Source organism: Astatotilapia calliptera, chromosome 4, assembly GCF_900246225.1.
Source record: "Astatotilapia calliptera chromosome 4, fAstCal1.2, whole genome shotgun sequence".
Taxonomy (NCBI): Eukaryota; Metazoa; Chordata; class Actinopteri; order Cichliformes; family Cichlidae; genus Astatotilapia; species Astatotilapia calliptera.
This window is the reverse complement of record NC_039305.1, coordinates 19,353,467-19,375,682: the sequence shown is the minus strand read 5'-3', so window position 1 is coordinate 19,375,682 and position 22,216 is coordinate 19,353,467.

The following is a 22,216-nucleotide window of genomic DNA, read 5'->3' as shown; positions in this document are numbered from 1 at the left end:
CCTTAAATACATACTGTGTCTAAAAAGTATTCATAGTGCTTCACTTGTATTTTCATTTTGTCACATTGTAGCTTTATTCCAAAATGGACTAAATTCATTTTTCACCTCAAAATTCTATGGCAAAGTGAATCCTCTCTGGATAATCTGTATGTATAACAACAAGAGGAGAGACAAGAGGACAATTAGTTCCTTTGTTGCAACAAATTTTAATTACAGTGTCAATTTAAAGTATGACTGAGTAATACAATTAAAGAAATGCTAGGCAAAGTTGGTTTCCTGGCAAGTTTATCAGATAACATAGTTGGTAACTTCCTTGCTACTCGACTATAAAAACTGCTTATAAGAAAACTTCAGGTGAATGCAAACAGGCCATTTATTCTTTTGGCAACTTTTGGCAACTGTACAGCTTGGATAAGACAGTCTGTAGGAAAAGTACCAGTGGGTCACAGCAGGTGGCTGCCCCTTCCTGTTGAAAGGAAGAATAATCCATTAGTTTTGGTACTGTTAGATAGCTATATCTTTCTTCCTTGTCTTTTTTGTGCTTAAATTGTTTTTTTCTGAATGTTGTTTTTTGTTGGGATGAGGTTTTCAGGGAATGCAGGATGAAAGAAGATGCAGAGTGGCATAAGAGACTGCACCTCTGCTTGCTGGTGCCAACTCTGAGTAGTCACATTTTGTTTTGGGGAGGGGGTTGTTATACATTTGTTCAGATTACTAGAAATAAAAGCTCGCCAGCTCTTTAGGTCTTCCTCAGAAAGATTCCCAATTATCTACAAAGCCCACATTGTTTTTCGGACAGCACTCACACAGCCAGCATTTTAAGGAGAATATGTGGCTAAACATTATGTTCTTAAATCTCTGTAAAGACTTCTCAGCAATGCAACGACTGCCACAACATTAAGTGCAAAAAACTAATGCCAGGACAATTTTCAGTAAATTGCATGTCACAAATGTTAGTAAATCAGTTTGGGCACCTGATTCTTTCTCATCCGTACATTTTGCATTTTGAGATAGGAACTCCCAGAAATGCATATGCAACAGGATCAGTTACTGTTCACCCCTCTTACACACAACCTTGTCACTTTTCATATATGCACATTTTAAGATAATGTGACAAACCTGTTATCAAATAGTTGCTTAGGTTGGCAGAGATACAATGTTTGCTTTTCATGCACTTTGCTACTTTTTATTCAGATTATTTTAACATGTTTCTATGATACAGTGATGTGGAAAAACTGTTTGCCACCTTCCTGATTTCCTTTTTTTGGTTTGTATGTTTATCACACTTAAATATTTTAAATCATCAAATAAATGTAAATATGAGACAAAGACAACAGAAGTAAACATAAAATGCAGTTTCTATTATTATTAAGGGGAAAAAAATCCAAATTTACGCGGTCCTGTGTGGAAAAAATGATTGTCTCCTAAACCCAATAACTGGTTGGGCCCTTAGTAGCAACAATGACAATCAAGTGTTTGTGATGAATGGCAATGAGTCTTTTACCAGTTTCTTGGATGTTGTTTTGTAGTCTTTTGTGACATCTTAGACGATAATTTCACTATTGGGGTAATTATGCTCGGCCAGCCACTCCTGGGAAGAGTCACCACTGTTCCATTTTTTTGCCATTTGTGGATAATGGATCTCACTGTGGTTTGTTTGAGTGCCACAGCTTTAGAAATGGCTTTATAACCTTATAAACTTCTCCAGACTCAGAGCTCTTAATTATTTGTTTGTTGTTTTTCATTGTTCCTGATTTTCCTTGGATTGCAGCATCTGTAGTTCTGTAGTTAAAGTAGTTGAATTATGTTAACTGCTGTAGGTCATATAATATCCCTTAGTCTAGATTGTGTGCTGTGTATGTAGCTTAGTTTCCATTATATTTTTAGGTTAAAAGAATGTGACCATTTTTGGATTTGTTAGACAGGTGTGGATTACCCTGTACCCTTGATCTGCTGTGAATGTGTTACACTGTTTCTTGACATTTCATACTGCTGAATCATGAAGAGAATGTTGTGTGCAGAGGACCTTGTGCCGATAATAGAAGAGACAGACCACATTCCATACCCCCACCTTTACAGAGAGCAGAAGGACAGGGAGTCGAGGTCATAACTTAGGCGCCATAACAGAGAAAGAATGTGAATGTTTAGGCTTTTACGACTAGGTGGGGGCCACTAGAGGCTATAAGAAGCTGAGTAACCCGTCACCATTTTGAGATTTGCTGTGACCCTCTGCATGCATGTCTCCCCATCCGGATGGTTTATGCTCATTGTATGGAAATAAATGATTGTTGATTGAGCATTTATACACCGAGTATTGTCCTTCCTTCAGCCCAAAGATTCAAAGAATTGGGAGATCTTAACAACCTTTTAAGTGATTTCAGGTGAACAGGTGTGGCACTAATCAGGCCTGTGTGTGGGTAGAGAAATTAAACACTTTCCAAACATGTGATAAACCAAAGGTAATTTACATTATAACACCTTCATAAGCATATTCATATAGAAACTGCATTTTGTGTTTACTTGTGCTATCTCTGTCTAATATTGAAATTTAAGTGTGAAAAACATACAAAAAAAAAATAGGTAATCAGATAGAGGCAAACATTTTTTTACACACCACTGTATAGTGATGAATATAGTAATGAATGAAATGCATACAAAGTACTTTCTGTACACTTTTCATCATTTTTAAATCTGGGTCTGGCATCAAACTAAAATTGTTAATCATAATATGACCTTTAGTACTTCTATGCTTTAGGGCTTTCTGGCTGATCCAAAGCTGAGACAAATCTAAAGTTGAACTTAAACTATGTTTTCGAAGACACTATAATATTAATTAGCTTATTATTGTTACTGCTGAATGAGTACCCTGGTATAGTGAAGACTGTAACATGAATGCTATGAGAGAAAGCAAAAATAATATCAAATCTGTGTAAAAATCTGTAATTGTTATGGAAACATGCATTATTTAAAAAGTGATATTGTCATCATTTTTATTTAATATGCAGAGGTTTGGAGGAGAGATTAATTCTTCAGACAAAAGGCGTGTTCATAGCACAGACTTGCTAGCATTTGAAAAACTGTGAAAACAGTTAAAACATTTCCTTCAGTTATCACTTTCCTGTGAGGTGGAGTCAATGCAAAGCATCTTCCACTACTACTTAACCCTCTTTGGAGAGAACAACAGACACCTTTGTGCACTTCTATAGCACTATGATGGATTTCAAGGCAGGACTGCTGCTTTTAGCTGTTTGCTGGGCAGGCAAGGGTTTTCTCTGAGCTTAAATTGACATTGACATGAAATTTTGAAGAATAAGTCATTTGATTTTTTTCTAATGTCTTGACAGGTGTTGATGGTCAGACTCTGAGAGAATCTGAGCCAGTGATTAAAAGGCCTGGAGAATCCCACAGACTGACCTGTACAGCCTCTGGATTCACATTCAGCAGCTACAGGATGGTTTGGGTCAGACAGGCTCCTGGAAAAGGACTGGAGTGGATCGCTTTTATACACACAGGCAGTTCTCATATCTATTACTCCCAGTCAGTCCAGGGTAGATTCATCATTTCCAGAGATGACTCCAGCAGTAAACTTTTTCTACAAATGAACAGTTTAAAAACTGAGGACACAGCAGTTTATCACTGTGCCCAGTGTGACACAGTGACAGCCAGTAATAGGAGAGTCATACAAAAACTACTTCCCAGATTCACCAATACCCCTAGTAACATACAGTAGTCTCATAGTGGTTGCCCTGAGATGCTAAATTTATTCATTTACCCGTGGATGAAAATACTCAAAACAGGCTAAACTACAATGATTACTTATTTATTTGTGATTATTTAGGTACTATCATGGAGAACATAAACTACTTTTGCAAAAAGCAACAAAGTGACAGCTAAAACTTGCATCAAACCAACAAATCATTGCACAGGTCTTACAATAATTTTTGCTCCTTTTTATTTATTTATTTTTTCATAGTTTTAGGTTCAAGGAATAGATATGTACATATAAGAATATATATATACACTTATATGAGCCCACCAGAGGAAGAGCCAATAATGATTTGAAGGAAAAGTTTTTTTCAAAGCAGAGCTTTAAATCATTTAGACCCAAGTGTAGCATTTCTGAAAGAGACTTAATTAGTCACTGTCTGCAGCTCACATCAATAGGAATATAAAGCAACAATCGAACACTGTGATATGCCACAGTGTTGATGACTCTTGATACACTGAGGAAAAGGTGATATTTTTTCCTTTCCTTATCTTCTTCCTGTGAGGTGTCCATACAAACAAGAGGCAGCTCCAACTGCTACCTAATGACAGATAACAGACAACTTGTATGATGGATTACAAGACAGGACTGCTGCTTTTAGCTGTTTGCAGGTCTGGTCAGGATTTTCCCTGATCTTGATTGTCAATGTCTTGCAAGGTCTTGATCATCAGATTCAGAGAATCTGAAGCAGTGATTAAAAGGCTCTGGGTTTACATTAAGCAGCTACAAAATGAACTAGATCAGACAGGCTCCTGAAAAAGGACTGGAGTGGATTGCTTATATCAGCACTTACAGTTCTCCTATCTCTCACTCCCAGTCAATCCTGGGTAGATTTACCATCTCCAGAGATGACTCCCGTAGTAAAGTGTATCTATAATTAAGAGTTTGAAGACTAAGGACACAGCAGTTTATTACTCTGCTCGATGAGACACAGTAATAACGTTTTTGCAAGTAATTCATGCAAAAACTATTCCCTTTTACTCTTCCTTGTCCTGATATGTTGTCCTGATAAGCCCATTTATTATGTATGTATGAAAATTCACAAAACAATATAAATTACCACGACTACTTTTTACACAAGGGCACTATCTGTGTAAACATAGACTACTTTTGAAAAACACTACACAGTGACCACAAAAGCCAGCAAAACACTGCACCGGTGTTAGAAGTGCAAACAAGTTTTGATAAAGGTTGATTTTTCTTTTTATATTACATACAAACCACCATTCAAATATCCAGATGGAACACATTACAAACTAACTTTTAAAAAATGGATTTGATTTGATCCGTATACAAGGCAAAGTAGTTTGTAATAGAGATCAGTTAGATTAGATGAGTAACTGATGGATGAGTATTCAGAAGAAAACAGGTTCATCTCAGGCTCTCCAAAGTATGGAGGCCTATCACCCCACTCTCCCTGCCGGTGGCTGATGCCCTCAGGCGTCGGTGCATTGGTAGTTCTTGGTGTCTGGGGCTGGGCGCTCAGGTATGTACCGGCTCACTCCCAGTGGCTGCTTGGAGGGGCCGGGCGTCCGTAGCTTGGTCGGGCCTCCTCCTGGGGGTAGGGGGCCCAGGAGCCTCCGGGCTCTGGACCTGCTGCTCGGTCCTCCTTGGGCTCTCGCACTCTGGGAACTCTGGATATCTGGAGCCTGGATCTCCTCCATGCCTGATTCATGCCCTGGGGGGACGGGGGGCTATGGCTCCCCACACTCTCTAGCAGATTGTTATGTGGAGAAACCTTTTGAATATAAGTGCACTGATCCACACAGGTGTGCACACAGGTGTTACATGGGTGTTCACAGACACAAACTACACCTTTCTTGGCTGCTACCTCAAAGCACATTGTGCGCTGTCAGTCCTGCGTGCTGCACAACAACATTCAATATTTAGTATTTACTGTTATTTATACTTAGCTATGATGTTGTGTTTATTATGCTGCTCTCTTTTTTGCTTGTTTTCTCTTTTTTTTTTCTCTCAACAGGTGATCCAGTGGACCAATACGGCAAAGCAATGAAGATCCACTTGGTAATCTTGGGTATCCTTGTTGGCCTTCAGACAACAATTTTGACGGCTAAAGAACCAAACGGGACAGGTGGGGGGAAAAAGGGAGAAAAAGAAGAAGAAAACAGGTTCTGTTATGTGTAATAGCTGTGCTAATAGTTTTGCAAAGTGTGTTATAATATTGCAACAACAGAGATACTAGGTGCACTCAGAAGAAAATGACCTCAAATTTCTAAATATTAAACTTTTTGTCTTTTCAACACAGTGTCAAAGCTCAGTATGTGACAAAGCTAAATATTTCACTTAGTCAGATTATATATTCAGTGCTATAATTGTTGTTGAAGAGACATTAAAAATGTTGCTAATTTTTAAGGTTGTGAAAACATTTTAAGACATTTGCTTACACCGAGCATTTATTCTAGTTTCACCATGAAAAGAGTTCATGCAGAACCAGTCTGATAGTACAATGTGAGGAGGAGTCAATGCAAAATTTATCTTCAGCCTCTACTTATCTGACTGCAAGGAGCATGACAGAGAGAGCAGATGTCACACAGTTGAACATGACTACAAGAGAGTATTGCTGCTTTTAACTATCTGCTGGGGAGGTAAAGCTAAATGACCTTTAATTATCAATAAAATGCTGCAAAGTGAAAGAAACTGACTATGATTTGGTTGTTATTTAACAGTCCATGCCCAGACTCTGACACAATCTGAACCAGTTGTTAAAAAACCTGGAGAGTCTCACAGACTCACCTGTACCACCTCTGGACTCTCATTTAGTAGCAACTGGATGTCCTGGATCAGACAGGCTCCTGGGAAAGGACTGGAGTGGATTGGAACTGATACTAATGGTGGCAGCAACTACTACTCAGTCAGTACAAGGCAGGTTTACTGCCTCCAGAGACAACAGCAGAAAACAGCTGTTTTTGCAAATGAACAGCCTGAAGACTGAAGATTCTGCTGTGTATTATTGTGCTCGACACTCACAGTGACTGGAATCAGTGAAGCAGCTTAACAAAATCCTCGAGTGGACCTCAGACATATGTTTTAAAACCCTGTTAAGAAAACAATAATGAAATTATTATTTCATTATAATAATTACATTATTGTTTTCATATTTACATTTTTTGGAACAACCTCTTTGCTTTTGCAAGTGTCATTACCTTCATACATCTATTAGAGAGATGGGCTTTGATGATTTGTAAGATTTTCTCGTTGTCTACACTCAGAAAAATAAAGGTGCCAACTGGAACCAAAAGTGGTTCTTTAGACTGATGCCATAGAAGAACCTTTTTTGGTGCCACAAAGAACCTTTCAAACAATGGTTCTTTGAAGAACCATTTCTTTCAATGGTTCATTGAAGAACCTTTAAAGGTGCCCCAAAGAACCATCAAGAAATGGTTCTTTGGGGCACCTTTAATGGTTTTTCAAAGAACCTTTTTAAAAATGGTTCTTTAAAGAACCATTTTTAAAAAGGTCCTTCAAATGGTTCTTTAAAAAACCATTTTAAATCTTTCAAAATAAAATGCATCATAAATTGAATTTGAGTAGGGTAAAATAAATACGAGCACAGCATAGACATATATTAATGGTTTATTGTCATTTTGTAGTTACCGAAAGACAAAAAGGCATTTTAACCCTCAGCACAACATCACTACTAATACATGTCACATATTAGTGTTTTAAACAGTAATAATTAAATATATTTGCTATACTATAAATAAATATATATAAATACTATAGCTACAGATAACACAACAAATAATACATGTATTGTTTAATTAATAAAACATCAGAAAGTGATAAAATACATTAGAAATAGCAATAGCTTCATAACAGACCAATAAATCAACACATTTTCATCAGCAGATGTTTGCATGTTCAGTAAAATCATTTCAACAACAAGTTTATGATTAAAATGATCAATGAACTTCAGCCTTACGCTATGTAATATACGTTTCATGTTGTACTCATGGTCCTTTGTTAGTCCAGTTTAGGATAATGTCTCTGATGTATGTATCATATCAAATATATGTCATATCAAAACAAGCCCACACCTGCAGTTGTTTCAGTTTTTCACTGGTGTTTCCTGTCAGCTGGTCAACCTCACATCCATATCAGCCAACCAAACGACAAGTTCCTCCCTTTGTGCTTCAAATCCCTCCCACTCTGAGACAAGGAGCTGAAAGAGAGAGAAAAGAGTCAATTATAAAGAAGAGAGAAAAGTGAAACCGTCCTCAGAAGGTCTGACTCGCATACCTGCAGTTGACCTGTGATGGACCAGTTTGATGTTCACGTCATCCCTCGTCGATGCCAACAGCCGAGTCTGCAGGGTGCCCTGGAAGAGCTGAGTTAATGTTCGACTCCTCCTGGTCAGGCTCTCCAGCTGGATGAGCCGAGGTCTCCCCTCTCGCCGCTGCCTCTGACCACAGAAACACAAATTGCATCTGAAGCAGAAGGAGCAGATTTTTTTTGCTATTCTTTTCTAAATCCAGGCTTGATCACGTGGAGGTATTTGGAAAACTTTTTTGGCCAGCGGACGACTGTTGTCTTGCAGAAAGTCAAATCAAACATATGCGATACACAATCAATTCACAAGAACACATTATAAAAAATAAGTCCAGTTCTTGCCTGATTTCAAGTGAAATCTGCATCAAATCAGGGTGACAGAAGTAAAACGAGTGCACAAAGCCTCACTTTGTACAAGCCTGCTATTACAGTTCTCCTCTATGCAGACGACTTTCCTGTTTTCAAGGCACAACTTGGATCTGCTGTACAAATCTTATGGATACACACTAAATGAAACAATAGTGTGCGTGACTCCAGATTCTGATCCCTCATCCTAATATGGTCCCAACATAGCAACAACAATAAAGCAAATGTTGAGGCTTCAAAATACAAAGTCCATAAACCAATGGCTGACGTGGGTTTTATCATAAGGGTGATAAATATACAGATTTCAGTCTGTCTTAGAGATTTGATGTTCATTTACCTGCAGATGCACTATACGTACCTGCTCCATGGTTTTTCACAACATTTTGCACATCACTATTTAATACAGGAAGTAGGTGAACTAAAACAAGTCATCTTTCTTTGTGAGAGGACCATATTAATGAAACAAACCTCAATGACATCATAGGGATCCCTAAAGATGCTCCTGCTGCTTCTCTTCCTCCTCATCCTAAACTTCCTTCTCCCTGTCCTCAACGTCCATCCAATTGTAATTCAATCTAATTGTGTTTCTCCCCCTCCTCTTCCTCATTTTCTTGGAGCTGTGAACACAATGTGAATCTGGATTAATTTGTGCAAACAAGAAAAATCTACAGCCTTTTGGTCAGAGGTGCTCTTGTGATTTAAGCCGGGTAGAGTAGATTTATGTGTTGATGCTACCTGCTTCAGCTCTGGCTGCTGAGTGATATTTACACCCTGGCTGGATTACAAACTTTAACCATGTGCTGAACTTTGGCCCGGCGTTGATACCTGTTGTTAGTATAACGACCTCTCCTTAGCTTGTATGTATGATGGTGGATAAATGAAATACAGTGGGGCAAAAAAGTATTTAGTCAGCCACCGATTGTGCAAGTTCCCCCACTTAAAATGATGACAGAGGTCAGTAATTTGCACCAGAGGTACACTTCAACTGTGAGAGACAGAATGTGAAAAAAAAATCCATGAATCCACATGGTAGGATTTGTAAAGAATTTATCCGTAAATCAGGGTGGAAAATAAGTATTTGGTCACCTCAAACAAGGAAAATCTCTGGCTCTCACAGACCTGTAACGTCTTCTGTAAGAAGTTTTTCTGTCCCCCCACTCGTTACCTGTATGAATGGCACCTGTTTGAACTCATCATCTGTATAAAAGACACCTGTCCACAGCCTCAAACAGTCAGACTCCAAACTCCGCCATGGCCAAGACCAAAGAGCTTTCGAAGGACACCAGGAAAAGTATTGTAGACCTGCACCAGACTGGGAAGAGTGAATCTACAATAGGCAAGCAGCTTGGTGTGAAAAAATCAACTGTGGGAGCAATCATCAGAAAATGGAAGACATACAAGACCACTGATAATCTCCCTCGATCTGGGGCTCCACGCAAGATCTCATCCCGTGGGGTCAAAATGATCATGAGAACGGTGAGCAAAGATCCCAGAACCACACGGGGGGACCTGGTGAATGACCTGCAGAGAGCTGGGACCAAAGTAACAAAGGTCACCATCAGTAACACACTACAACGGCAGGGAATCAAATCCCGCAGTGCCAGACGTGTTCCGCTGCTGAAGCCAGTGCATGTCCAGGCCCGTCTGAAGTTTGCCAGAGAGCACATGGATGATACAGCAGAGGATTGGGAGAATGTCATGTGGTCAGATGAAACCAAAGTAGAACTTTTTGGTATAAACTCAACTCGTCGTGTTTGGAGGAAGAAGAATACTGAGTTGCATCCCAAGAACACCATACCTACTGTGAAGCATGGGGGTGGAAACATCATGCTATGGGGCTGTTTTTCTGCCAAGGGGACAGGACGACTGATCCGTGTTAAGGACAGAATGAATGGGGCCATGTATCGTGAGATTTTGAGCCAAAACCTCCTTCCATCAGTGAGAACTTTGAAGATGAAACGAGGCTGGGTCTTCCAACATGACAATGATCCAAAACACACCGCCCGGGCAACAAAGGAGTGGCTCCGTAAGAAGCATTTGAAAGTCCTGGAGTGGCCTAGCCAGTCTCCAGACCTCAACCCCATAGAAAATCTGTGGCAGGAGTTGAAAGTCCGTGTTGCTCGGCGACAGCCCCAAAACATCACTGCTCTCGAGAAGATCTGCATGGAGGAATGGGCCAGAATACCAGCTACTGTGTGTGCAAACCTGGTAAAGACCTATAGTAAACGTTTGACCTCTGTTATTGCCAACAAAGGTTATGTTACAAAGTATTGAGTTGTATTTTTGTTATTGACCAAATACTTATTTTCCACCCTGATTTACCAATAAATTCTTTACAAATCCTACCATGTGGATTCATGGATTTTTTTTTCACATTCTGTCTCTCACAGTTGAAGTGTACCTCTGGTGCAAATTACTGACCTCTGTCATCATTTTAGGTGGGGGAACTTGCACAATCGGTGGCTGACTAAATACTTTTTTGCCCCACTGTATACAAAAAAATTATTAATTATTAATTAAAAAAATAAATATTACAAAAGAACATCTATCTTGGAAACATCAAATGACCGGAGCATAACTTGTCAACTAGTCCGAAACTAAGTTATGCAGGAACAGTCAAAGACACACCTTCTCATGTCACGTTTCTATTCATTTCTATATAATTCGATTAGACAATAAAGAGTTATCTAATCTAATTATTCATTCAAAACACTTATGCATAGCTGTATTTTATACAGCTCTTACAGAATTCAAAGTACAGGTTCATGTGAATATTTAATGTACGGCTCAGATCTACAGAATTTCAGAGTTTCTAGAGCAGACACAGAGCTCACATCACAACAGGCTTCAGGCGCCATGTTAGTGACTTTAACAATATATTAAATTTTAATTTCGGTCTAGCTGACATTAGTGTAACAAGTGTCACCTGGCAGTTTGTTGCTCTCTGCCAGGTGATTGGCTGAAGAGCTGTGAAAAGGTAGTGGGTGTGTGGGGTGAAGTCAGCGCTCTTCTGTGGAAAAAACCAGAGGCAATTAATTCACTCAGGTGCGAGTGGGTATACTGTCAGTAAGAGACTTTTGCCATTTTTGTTTGGATCTTTTGCTATTGCATGTGCCTATTTTTAATGTGTCATTGGACTTTTTTAGTGTGACCACGAATTTTAATAGAAGAATTGATCAAGCCCTAGATCGACTGCGCGCAGGGAAACTGATCAATATTGTAGGTATATTGAGTGTTTGTTTTAGCTTCATGATTTTGAATGGTTTTATAAAATTGCTATTTTATTGGGTAATATTTTAATTGATAATGTTGTTTGTTTTTCAGCTGTGCTGTCTCTGCTGTCCTTTTTTTGTTTTGAGTGATTTGTAATTTTGTTTTGGTTAGTCCGTCCAGCCGTAGAGGCGGTTATTGATTGAGAGTAAGTTTTGTAAGGGCGGACTAACCTCTCTTTTGTTTTTTTTTAAATTTTAATTGTTTGTGCCACTTCCCTTTATCTCCCAGATCACAGGCCATACATAGCACTGATTCCCAGCTGCGCTGAGACCCGAATTGTTTGCAGTGTGTGCCACGATTGCAGTGTCGCTAAGCGGAGTGTGACGGGTTGCAGTGTTATTTCGCACAGTTTGTGTGGTAAGTCTCATGTGCAGCTGGGATATCAGCAGGATGTGTTGTAAGTCCTGTCTGGAAACGACTGGGAATTTGTATGTTTAACTCGTGTAATAAATAAACGATCAATTATTTCTTTGCCCCGTTTACTCATCCCTTGTCCTCTGTTACATTCTGGCGTTGTTACGAACAGGTTTCAAGGGAGTGGCCATTTTGTTTTGTTATTTTGCAAGGACAGCAGGGACAGGTTTGTAAGATTGGAGAGAAGGAGCAGCCAGGTCTCGATCGCCATCATGGAGGGAAGCGAGCAACAAACAATGGCCCAACGTATACAGGAGTTGGAGAATGAACTTAGAGACTTGAAAACAGCATCTGTGGGTACAGAGAGGCCCTCTACATCAACAGGAGCTACAGGAAGTGAATCAGAGACTGTGAGACCCAATCCTGTGGTATACGTACAACAGGATAGAAAGTTGCCAACATTTTCAGGGAAGTTGGACAATATGGGCTCACTGACTCTAGATGAGTGGATTGAGCAAATGAGAGACTTTGTGCGCACGAGAGGTAGAACAGAAAAAGAGCAAGCTCAAATCATTTTTAACCATTTAGAGGGTACTGCACGCACTGAGATAAAGTTTTTGCCAAAGGAACAGAAAGAAAATGTTGAGAAAATTTTTGATACACTGAAAGAAATGTACAGTTGCTTAGATTCCCACATTTCTTTGCAACGCAGATTTTTCAATCGTAAACAATTAGAAGGCGAGTCCTTAATTGACTTTTCTCATTCCCTGATGGCCTTAATGGACCAGATTATTAAAACGGATGAGGAAGCCGCAAGAAAAGCTTCAAAAGATCTGCGTGATCAATTTTGTGATGGTGTTAGAGATCTGACATTGAGGATCAGGCTGAGAGATTTGAAATAATTAATGCCAACCCACAGTGGACGATTCGTGAGGCGAGAGCCGAAGCGACCAGGTGGATGGCACAGTATGAGAATCAGCCTTTTAGGTCTAGATACAATCAGTCTGTTTCAGTCTCTGCAGATATGCAAGCTTCTTGTGAAAGTGCAGATCTTAGAACATCAGAATATGCTGAGTTGGTGTCCCTTTTTAAAGCCCAACAGACACAATTAGAGTTGGTCATTAAGGCATTAAACCCACAGGAGGTGGCTGCTTCTAGCAATCACACTTCTCGACGTAGAAGGACGGTGAATGGTAAACCCATTTGTTTTAGGTGTGAGCAAATTGGACATATTGCCCGATTTTGCCCGACATTACCCAATTCTGATGGAAATCAGCATGAAAGAGCAGCTAGGGCTGATGGCCAAACTACTGGGGCGGCGGAAAACTAGTACCCACCAGTGCACAGAGCCACACACTGGTGGGAGGGTTGCAAGGCTCCAGTAATGTAGAACTCGGTCATCTAGTTGGTGAATGCTTGGAAGGGGAGGTTGATTTGGGTGGGGTTATTATTTCATGTTTGCTGGACACAGGGTCCATGGTCACAACAATCACAGAAAGCTCTTTTAAAAATAACTTTTCTCATCTCAGTGATAAAAAGCTTAAAGACTGTGGTTGGTTGGGACTTAAAGCAGCTAATGGCCTACAAATTCCTTATTCTGGGTATATTGAGTTGGATGTTACAATCCTGGGAATTCACCTACCTCGTCGAGGGGTGTTGATTGTGGGAGATCCAATAGATAACCACATGGCACAGAAAAAGACATCTGTACCTGGTGTGTTAGGAATGAATGTATTGAACCCCCTGTACTCTGAATTGTTTAAACAATATGGTTCTGACCTCTGGGAGGCTCCAGTTTTGAAGACTGCGCCACGTGGTTGGAGAAGAGCATTGAGATACTGCCAAATGATGGAGGCCATGGCAAATTCTCTGGAACCCCATCGTGTTAGAGTACAGGGTAAGAAGTCTCTCTGTGTTCCAGCTGGAACGCAAAGTTATGTTCCTGTTACCTGTCCAAAGATGCCTGTGAATACACCCATTGACCTCTTGATTGAACCCCTCGGGCCTGATGATGGTTTTCTCCCGGAAGGCTTATTGGTGTCCCCTTCATTGGTAAAGGGAGAAGGAGGGGAGGCTTTTGTTCCAGTTACTAATGTGGGTAAAACTGATGTCTGGTTGACACCTCATTGGGTGATTGCTACAGTTCAACTGGCCAGTGTGCTAGCAGAGGGTAATTCTGAAATACAGGTCTCTGTAAATTCACAGTGTTGTACAGCTTATATTTCCAGTCATACAATGGCAGACAATGCAGCGGAATTGGATCTGCCTGAATTTGAAAGTCTTGAGGAGAGCGAGAAACGGCAAGCAAAAGTTTTATTGCAGAAGTATAGCGGCGTGTTTGCCAAGAATGAGTTGGATGCTGGTTGTAGTAAATTGATCACTCATGAAATTCCTTTGATAGATGAAACACCAGTGCGACAACCAACCGTCTCAGTATGAACTGGCAAGGGATCATATCAAACAGCTGCTGCAAGCTCGCATCATCAGAGAAAGTAGTAGTCCACACTCATCCCCAATAGTTCTTGTTCAAAAGAAGGATGGAAGTCTACGCATGTGTGTCGATTATAGACAGTTAAACGCCAAGACCAGAAAGGATGCATTTCCTCTGCCAAGGATTGAAGAATCCTTGGATGCTTTGACTGGTGCTCAGTGGTTTTCCACTTTGGACCTGGCTAGTGGTTATAATCAGGTGGAAATGGCTGAGAAGGATAAGATTAAAACTGCATTTTGTACCCCATTTGGTTTGTTTGAGTTCAACCGCATGCCGTTTGGTTTGTGTAATGCACCCAGTACATTTCAGCGCCTGATGGAGCGTTTTGTTTGGAGATTATTTCTTTCCCCCGTTTACTCATCCCTTGTCCTCGGTTACATTAGGTTATGTACGCAGCACGCAATTGAACCACATATTTTAGAAGCCAAAGGTTCAAATTAGCTGGGAGAACCTTCACTTAATTATAACAGTGGTTTTGTTAGGAAAACAGTTGGATACTAAATTGCGCTGACCTCAACGGCTAACGTATCTAGCTAATCGCTACTATTAGCACAACATTAACAGCAAGCTACAATGACGAGTAACAAAAATAAAACAGTAATAAGTTTTTAATGAAAATGTTTTACCTTTTCTAACAGTCCCAGAATCCAGAGCTTCAAAGTCCAGCAGGCACTGAAGACTGTTATCCGTTTCGCTGTCACCGTCCGTGAGTTTTTTTTCCCGAAAGGTCAAGGCCCGCCGCTCGCACACTCTGTCTGCGCATGCGCATCCCAACGACTGACCCCCTCCGTCCGCTCCCGGGAGGTTATAGTATGACGTGTTCTGACGTCACTCTCTCGCTCCCTGTCATTTATTTGGCTCGAAACACATATTAACAAATTGCTCAGTGATGAACAACTACTCAGATCATTTCCCTAAGCAGTGCGCTTTGTCAAAACGAAGTGTGTTCATTACACTGACATTCTGTTCTGCAATTGTTATTTACTTGTATTTTATAATTTGACTTTACATACTGCTGGGTGGTTTGTAAAGTTTACAATAACTAGTATTATCATTATGATATATTTTCAAAAATATATAATAATCTCAAAAGTAATGCCTTGGAGTAGAAAATAGTAATGCTTTATTAAAATTTAATAAAACACACAGTATAATTCACAGCCTCATTATAGTGAGTAAATATGTATGCCATTTACACCATCAAACTTAGATTGCTAAGGATGAAGAACCTTTTGTTCTTTAAAGAACCATTTGTAATAGCTGAAGAACCATCCACAAAATAAAAAGGTTCTTTGACGTATGATGGTTCTTTAAAGAACCATGAAGACATCTGACGAAATATTTAAGAACCATAATTTTTCTGAGTGTATGTAAAATATATATATATATATATATATATATATATATATATATATGTATATATGTATATATGTATATATGTATATATATATATGTATATGTATATATGTATATATATATATGTATATATATATATGTATATATATATATGTATATATATATATATATATATATATATATATATATATATATATATATATATATATATATGTATATGTGTGTATATGTGTGTGTGTGTGTGTGTGTGTATGTGTGTGTGTGTGTGTGTGTGTGTGTGTGTATGTGTGTGTGTGTGTGTGTGTATATATCCAAACACAGCTTACTAAATAAAAACAAAAAGTCCAAAGATGACACAGACAACACGACAACGAACAAAGGGAGACAGAGGACTTGAATACACGCATGACTGAAGTTTCCAACTACAAGTGAGTAAATATAATCATTTCCAGTGGACGACCCCATCGATTAAAGCCTAAAGCAGCCAAATAAGTCTGCTTTAGGACCATGAGTATGCTAATAATTTTTGCACAAACTCACAGAGTTGCACTTCATGAATTTGTGCCACAGAGTGACTCTGTTAACAGGTTCTATGACTTACTGAGGTCTAAAAATGACTTATAAACAGAGGTGGGAAGAAACAGAAATACTTTGCTAGTGTATTTAAGCAAAATTTTCAGGTATATGTAGTTTTATTTATTTATTTTTATTTTTGACTGATTTTAATTTTACTCCCTAAATTAAGAAAGACATATCTATCTACTTTCTACTTCTTACATTTTCAAAACAAAGTGTTATCTGATGCAGTTGAGGGACATTTTATTTTATACCACTCCAGCCCCTCAAACTAATCTGAATTCCCTAAATAGAGGGAACAATATTGTAACACATAAAAGTTCATCCTTGTGGTGTATCCACAAAGAATACAGCACACAAGCACATAAAGAAAAGACACAAAAGCATATACAGTGGTGTGAAAAAGTGTTTGCCCCCTTCCTGATTTCCCATTTTTTTCATGATTGTGAAGGTGTTTATGATGAAGGGGAAAAAACTTACATGGCTCTTTAACATGATAACTGGTTGGGCCACCCTTAGCAGCAAGAACTGCAAAAAAGCGTTCGCAATAACTAGTAAAGCCATTTTTAAACGAGATTTAACCTCCTAGGACCTGGTGTCCACATATGTGGACATCACATTTTGGGTTATTTAGACCAAAATACTAAATTTTGCTCTACAAGGGCCTGATATCCACTTACGAGGACATTATACTGCTACTATTCTATCAAAATTTTAGACGAATACCCTCATTTGTGGCTCTTATTTTTCTTAAAAACAAAAATAAGGTAAAAAAAAATCTGGTAATTCTTTGTTTTTACATTTATCAGGCCCCAATATGCCCAAATATCAAAGAAAAATTAAAAATGCATGCCGTGGAAGAGTTCGGGTCTTAGGAGGTTAAAGGTATGGACTGCTTTGACAAAATGAAAATGAAAAGTACATGGGTAAATCCAATATAAGATCTTTACATAGTGTGATGTATGGTTTTTGCATGTTGTGAAGCAAAAAAAGATCAATATATTACTGAGCATATCACATATTCTCAATAAATTATTAAAATGAAGCATATACACTTGTGTTATACCCTTGTATTCCAATATAAAGTAAATTTTGCTAATCACAAAATCACAACATTCTGTTTCTCTCTGATATATCAACCAAACATTTTGTTGAACCCAAAAATGTTGTTTCAAATAAAACTAATTTAAACTAGCCTACATTGTTTTTTCACTCTTTCATTATTAACACTTACCTCATAGTGTCTGAATGTTATTCACAGTCCGGTTGCAAATCTCTGAGAGGAGGAGTTCATGCAAAAACGCTGAGAGCGTCTTCATCTTCATATCTGACTGCAGGGATGATGACAGAGAACAGTGGACTCATCTCAACATGATGGACTGCAGGACAGGACTGCTGTTTTTAACTCTCTGCTTAGCAGGTTAAGAGTCATTGTTTTTTCTTTTGTTTTTTCTTTTTTTGATGGTCTAAATATTTTGTCACATGCTTTAAAGTTGTGCAAGTTATTCATCTTCTTATTATTTTGTAGGCGTTAATGGTCAGACTCTGACAGAATCTGAACCAGCGGTTAAACAACCTGGAGAGTCTCACAGATTGACCTGTACAACATCTGGAATCTCATTCAGCAGCTACTAGATGGCCTGGATCAGACAGGCTCCTGGAAAAGGACTGGAGTGGATTGCAACTGAGGCACTTGGTAGTGGCAAATACTACTCTCAGTCAGTACAAGGCCGGTTTACCATCTCCAGAGACAACAGCAGAGAGCAGCTGTATCTGCAGATGAGCAGCCTGAAGACTGAAGATTCTGCTGTTTATTATTGTGCCCGAGAGTCACAGTGATAGAAGTTGGTTACGCAGCTGTACAAAATCCTTCAGGTTTTATTATACTCTCTCACCTAATGTGTACCATTTAGAGAACTTATTCCCACCCAATAAAGAATAACATACATTTTGAAAAAAAAAATCACACACCATTTGCTATCTTATAAGAAGTTTAAGCTGTGACACTCTACAATTATCTTCACTAACGGGTACACAGGAAAATTTACTGCTGATTCTGGAGGAAAGCTGGCATTTCTCCTAACTCTGAGATTACAGTTTGGCTCCCCACCTGCAATATAACAGAACAACTTTACACCACATATAAATGAATCTCTACTGACAGTCTGCACATATGTTTGTTGCATTACCTCCTCGACACCTGATGAAACAGTCTGAGTAGCAACAGATGTCCCCAGTTCAGTGAAGGATTTAGGGAGAGGAGGCCCATAAAAATGTGATTTAGAAATTAAGAATTTCTCTACGAAATGGCATCACACAAGTTCCAGTTTAAAATAAATAACTTAGATCTTAATAGCTGCAGTGTTATTAACAAATTAAACTAGTTGAATTAGTTTTTAAACTTTTAAACTTCAACCACTATCTGAGCCATAGCTGACCCTTAAAACAGTTTGGAGACCAACAAATCCTGAATCAAGTGATGTGTTCAGTTTAGAGTGATATACTCTTAATGCTTAAAAAAATAGTGTGAAGTTGAAGATAAAGTTACCTTTATACAGTGCTAGAAAATTACTTATTTTAAATACAGTTGTTTTAGAACTGTATATAAAACACTACCGATTATTAGATATTAGAGTAAAAGCAGACTATAACCGATAACTATATCAGCAAGTTCAATGAGTTACTCTTTATTCATTTTTTCCATGGTAAGAAAATTGGTTATACTTTGAAACACAGAAGACGACTATATATTTTTTTCTCTATTCTTTTTTACAGGAGTTTGGAGTGAGATCAAACTGAAGCAGGATCCCTCTGAGGTGAAACGACCTGGAGAGAGAGTGAAGATGTCATGTAGCCTATCTGGTTATAGACTGACAGGTTACAATACTGGTTAGATACGACAGAGACCAGGGGGAGCCCTGGAGTGGATTCGGTGGATGAATACGGGAAGAAACTCTGCTGCATATGGCAGTTATTTTCAAAGTCGTGTAATCATGATTGAAGAAGACTCCAGCAGACAGTACACCTGTTGTTTACTTCTGTGTCCAACACTGAACACAAACTGCTGAATGAAAACCTCAGCATGTACTAATATCAAGTAACAATGTGATCTTATAACTTCTGTCTTTCCTCTGCAGATGAAAAAGAGTTTTTATTTATCCATATTTATTGTTTTATTATAAAATGAAGATAAAATATTAACTATTCATAGCAGTTAGGGAAAGGCAAGCAAGCTCAAAATAAAGTTGTTGTTGTTATTTCAGCTTTAGTTGTCATATGTAAGTTAGCACAGGGTCAGCATTGCAATGAAATGTGTTGGACGAGCAGTAGTAGTCACAAAATTGGCACCATATCTCTTTAGTACATCCAGAAGCTTTTTAGTGTTAAAGAAGGCTTTGTGCTTCAGTAAATCTGACAGTAAATGTTCTTTCTTGAGTGATAACCAGCTGTTCTCATTTATATGACTCGCATAAAAAAAATGTTGTAAGAAAGCAAAAAATCATTTTGTACTCCATCTACTGTGATTAGTAGCTTTAACACGGTCGGCACAACCAGACTGTCAAGGAAAGTAATGTGAGGTTGTTGCGATTCTTAGCACACAGCTCATCCTTATCGATTTTCAGGCCCACCTTTCCCTAACCTAGATCACATTGTCAGTGAGATTAGAGAAAAGAGGTGGAGGTGGAGTCAATGCAAAGCACTGATAGCTTCTATCTCTTTATGTCTGACTGCAGAGATGATGACAGAGAACAGTGGACTCACAGCCTGACATGATGAATTGTAAGACAGGACTGCTGCTTATAACTCTCTGCTTGGCAGGTGAAAAGCTTTGTTGATTATAATCTAAAATTATATTTTGGGCCATCCTTTTTAAGTTGTGCATTTGTTATTAATTTTCTCTTTACTGGGGCAGGTGTTAATGGTCAGACTCTGACAGAATCTGAACCAGCAGTTAAACAACCTGGTCAGTCTCACAGATTGACTTGTACAACCTCTGGATTCACACTCAGCAGCTACTGGATGCACTGGATCAGACAGGCTCCTGGAAAAGGACTGGAGTGGATTGCTGCTGATACTAGCAGTAGCACTAATTACTACTCACAGTCAGTCCATGGCAGATTTACTGTCTCCAGAGACAACAGCAGACAGCAGCTGTATCTGCAGATGAACAGCCTGAAGACTGAAGATTCTGCTGTTTATTATTGTGCTCGAGACTCACAGTGACAGAACTGGCTGAGCAGCTGTACAAAATCCTACACAACTTATTACATTCACTCATATATAATGGTCCATTCAGTTGTAATCATTCCTTCACTGCAAATAAAGTAAAACAAAAATTTAAAAAATTCCAAACTCTATTCTTACAAAAAAATTAGGGTGTAATTATCTTCACTGAAGAGCGCAAATTTTCCATCATATGCTAAATTACTTAGAGACTGTGTTTTAAATATAAAATTGTTCCTGTAGAGAGAGCTCTATGCAATCTTTTGCGCCTTTATAAACACATCATCACCAATATTTGTCACATTGCATCTTGGAAACTGTGTTTTGAACCATGCAAATATTTTGATTTAAACTGCTGTAAAATATGGCACATATTATTTTGTCAAGTTTATTATTTATTGTTTGTTTCCATGGCATGAAAATGATGTATTCTTTAAAATACTGAAGACAAACGTGGTGAGTGACAATCACTACTTTATCCTTTTGTCCTTTTTGGGTTAGGGTTACGAGTGAGATTAAACTGGGGCAGTCTTCCTCTGTTCTGAAATGACCAGGAGAGAGAGTGAAAATATCATGTGTTGTATCTGGTTATATTCTGACAGACTACACTGGATACCAGAGAGACCAGGAGGAGCTTTTGGCTGGGTAGATGAACACAGGTTTAAACTCTGCTACCTATGGCAATTCAATGTCATTTCATCATGACTGAAGAAGACTCCAGCAGCAGACAGTACCTTGAGATCAAGTGTCTGACAGCAGAGGATTCTGCTGTTTATTCCTGTGCTTGATCAAACAATAACAGACAACAGAGGAGCAGCTATACAAAACCTTTAAGTACAGTGTAGTTCCCGTAGTTTTGCTTCTTGTGTTAACACATTGTTTCCCTGTGTACACTGGACCTACGTTTGTTCCCTACAGAGACTCTGGTGCGAGAGAGGAGTGAAAGACTGGTGAGACACCAAGAGAGACTGAAGAGGAGTGAGAGTGTTCCCCTGCTTTTCCCTGTGGATTCTCTGGAGCCCTGATCCCCGCACATTTAATGATGGAAAGGAAATTAGAAACGCCCAAGACCTTGTTGCTGGTGTGCAGTGAGTATACATCAGTGGACTTTGGTTACACAGCTAGTTTTCAACTACATTACTTTGTCTTGGTCTGTGTCAACCTGCCACTACAAATAACGTGTGATGAGAAATTCCTCAAGCAGATAAACGCACGTGGTTTTCTCCACAGGAATGTCACTGTGGTAATGGGAGCTCGTCAGGTGGTGATGAAAACCTTTGAGGATTTCACACATTCCTGGTATTGGATTCTCTTGTAAGTAATAAACTCTCCTTTTTCATCCTTTTCTTGTCAGCTCTGTTTGTATTGCAAAGAGATTTTTCTCAAATTGATTGTACCTCCTCTTTCCAGGGAATTGATTATTGCCATGATCATCAGCCTCCTCTTCCTCCTTCGCTTCCTGCCAGGGATCATGGGCTGAGTCATGATTGGCATGTTGGTAGCGGTGATAGAGAGTGTCA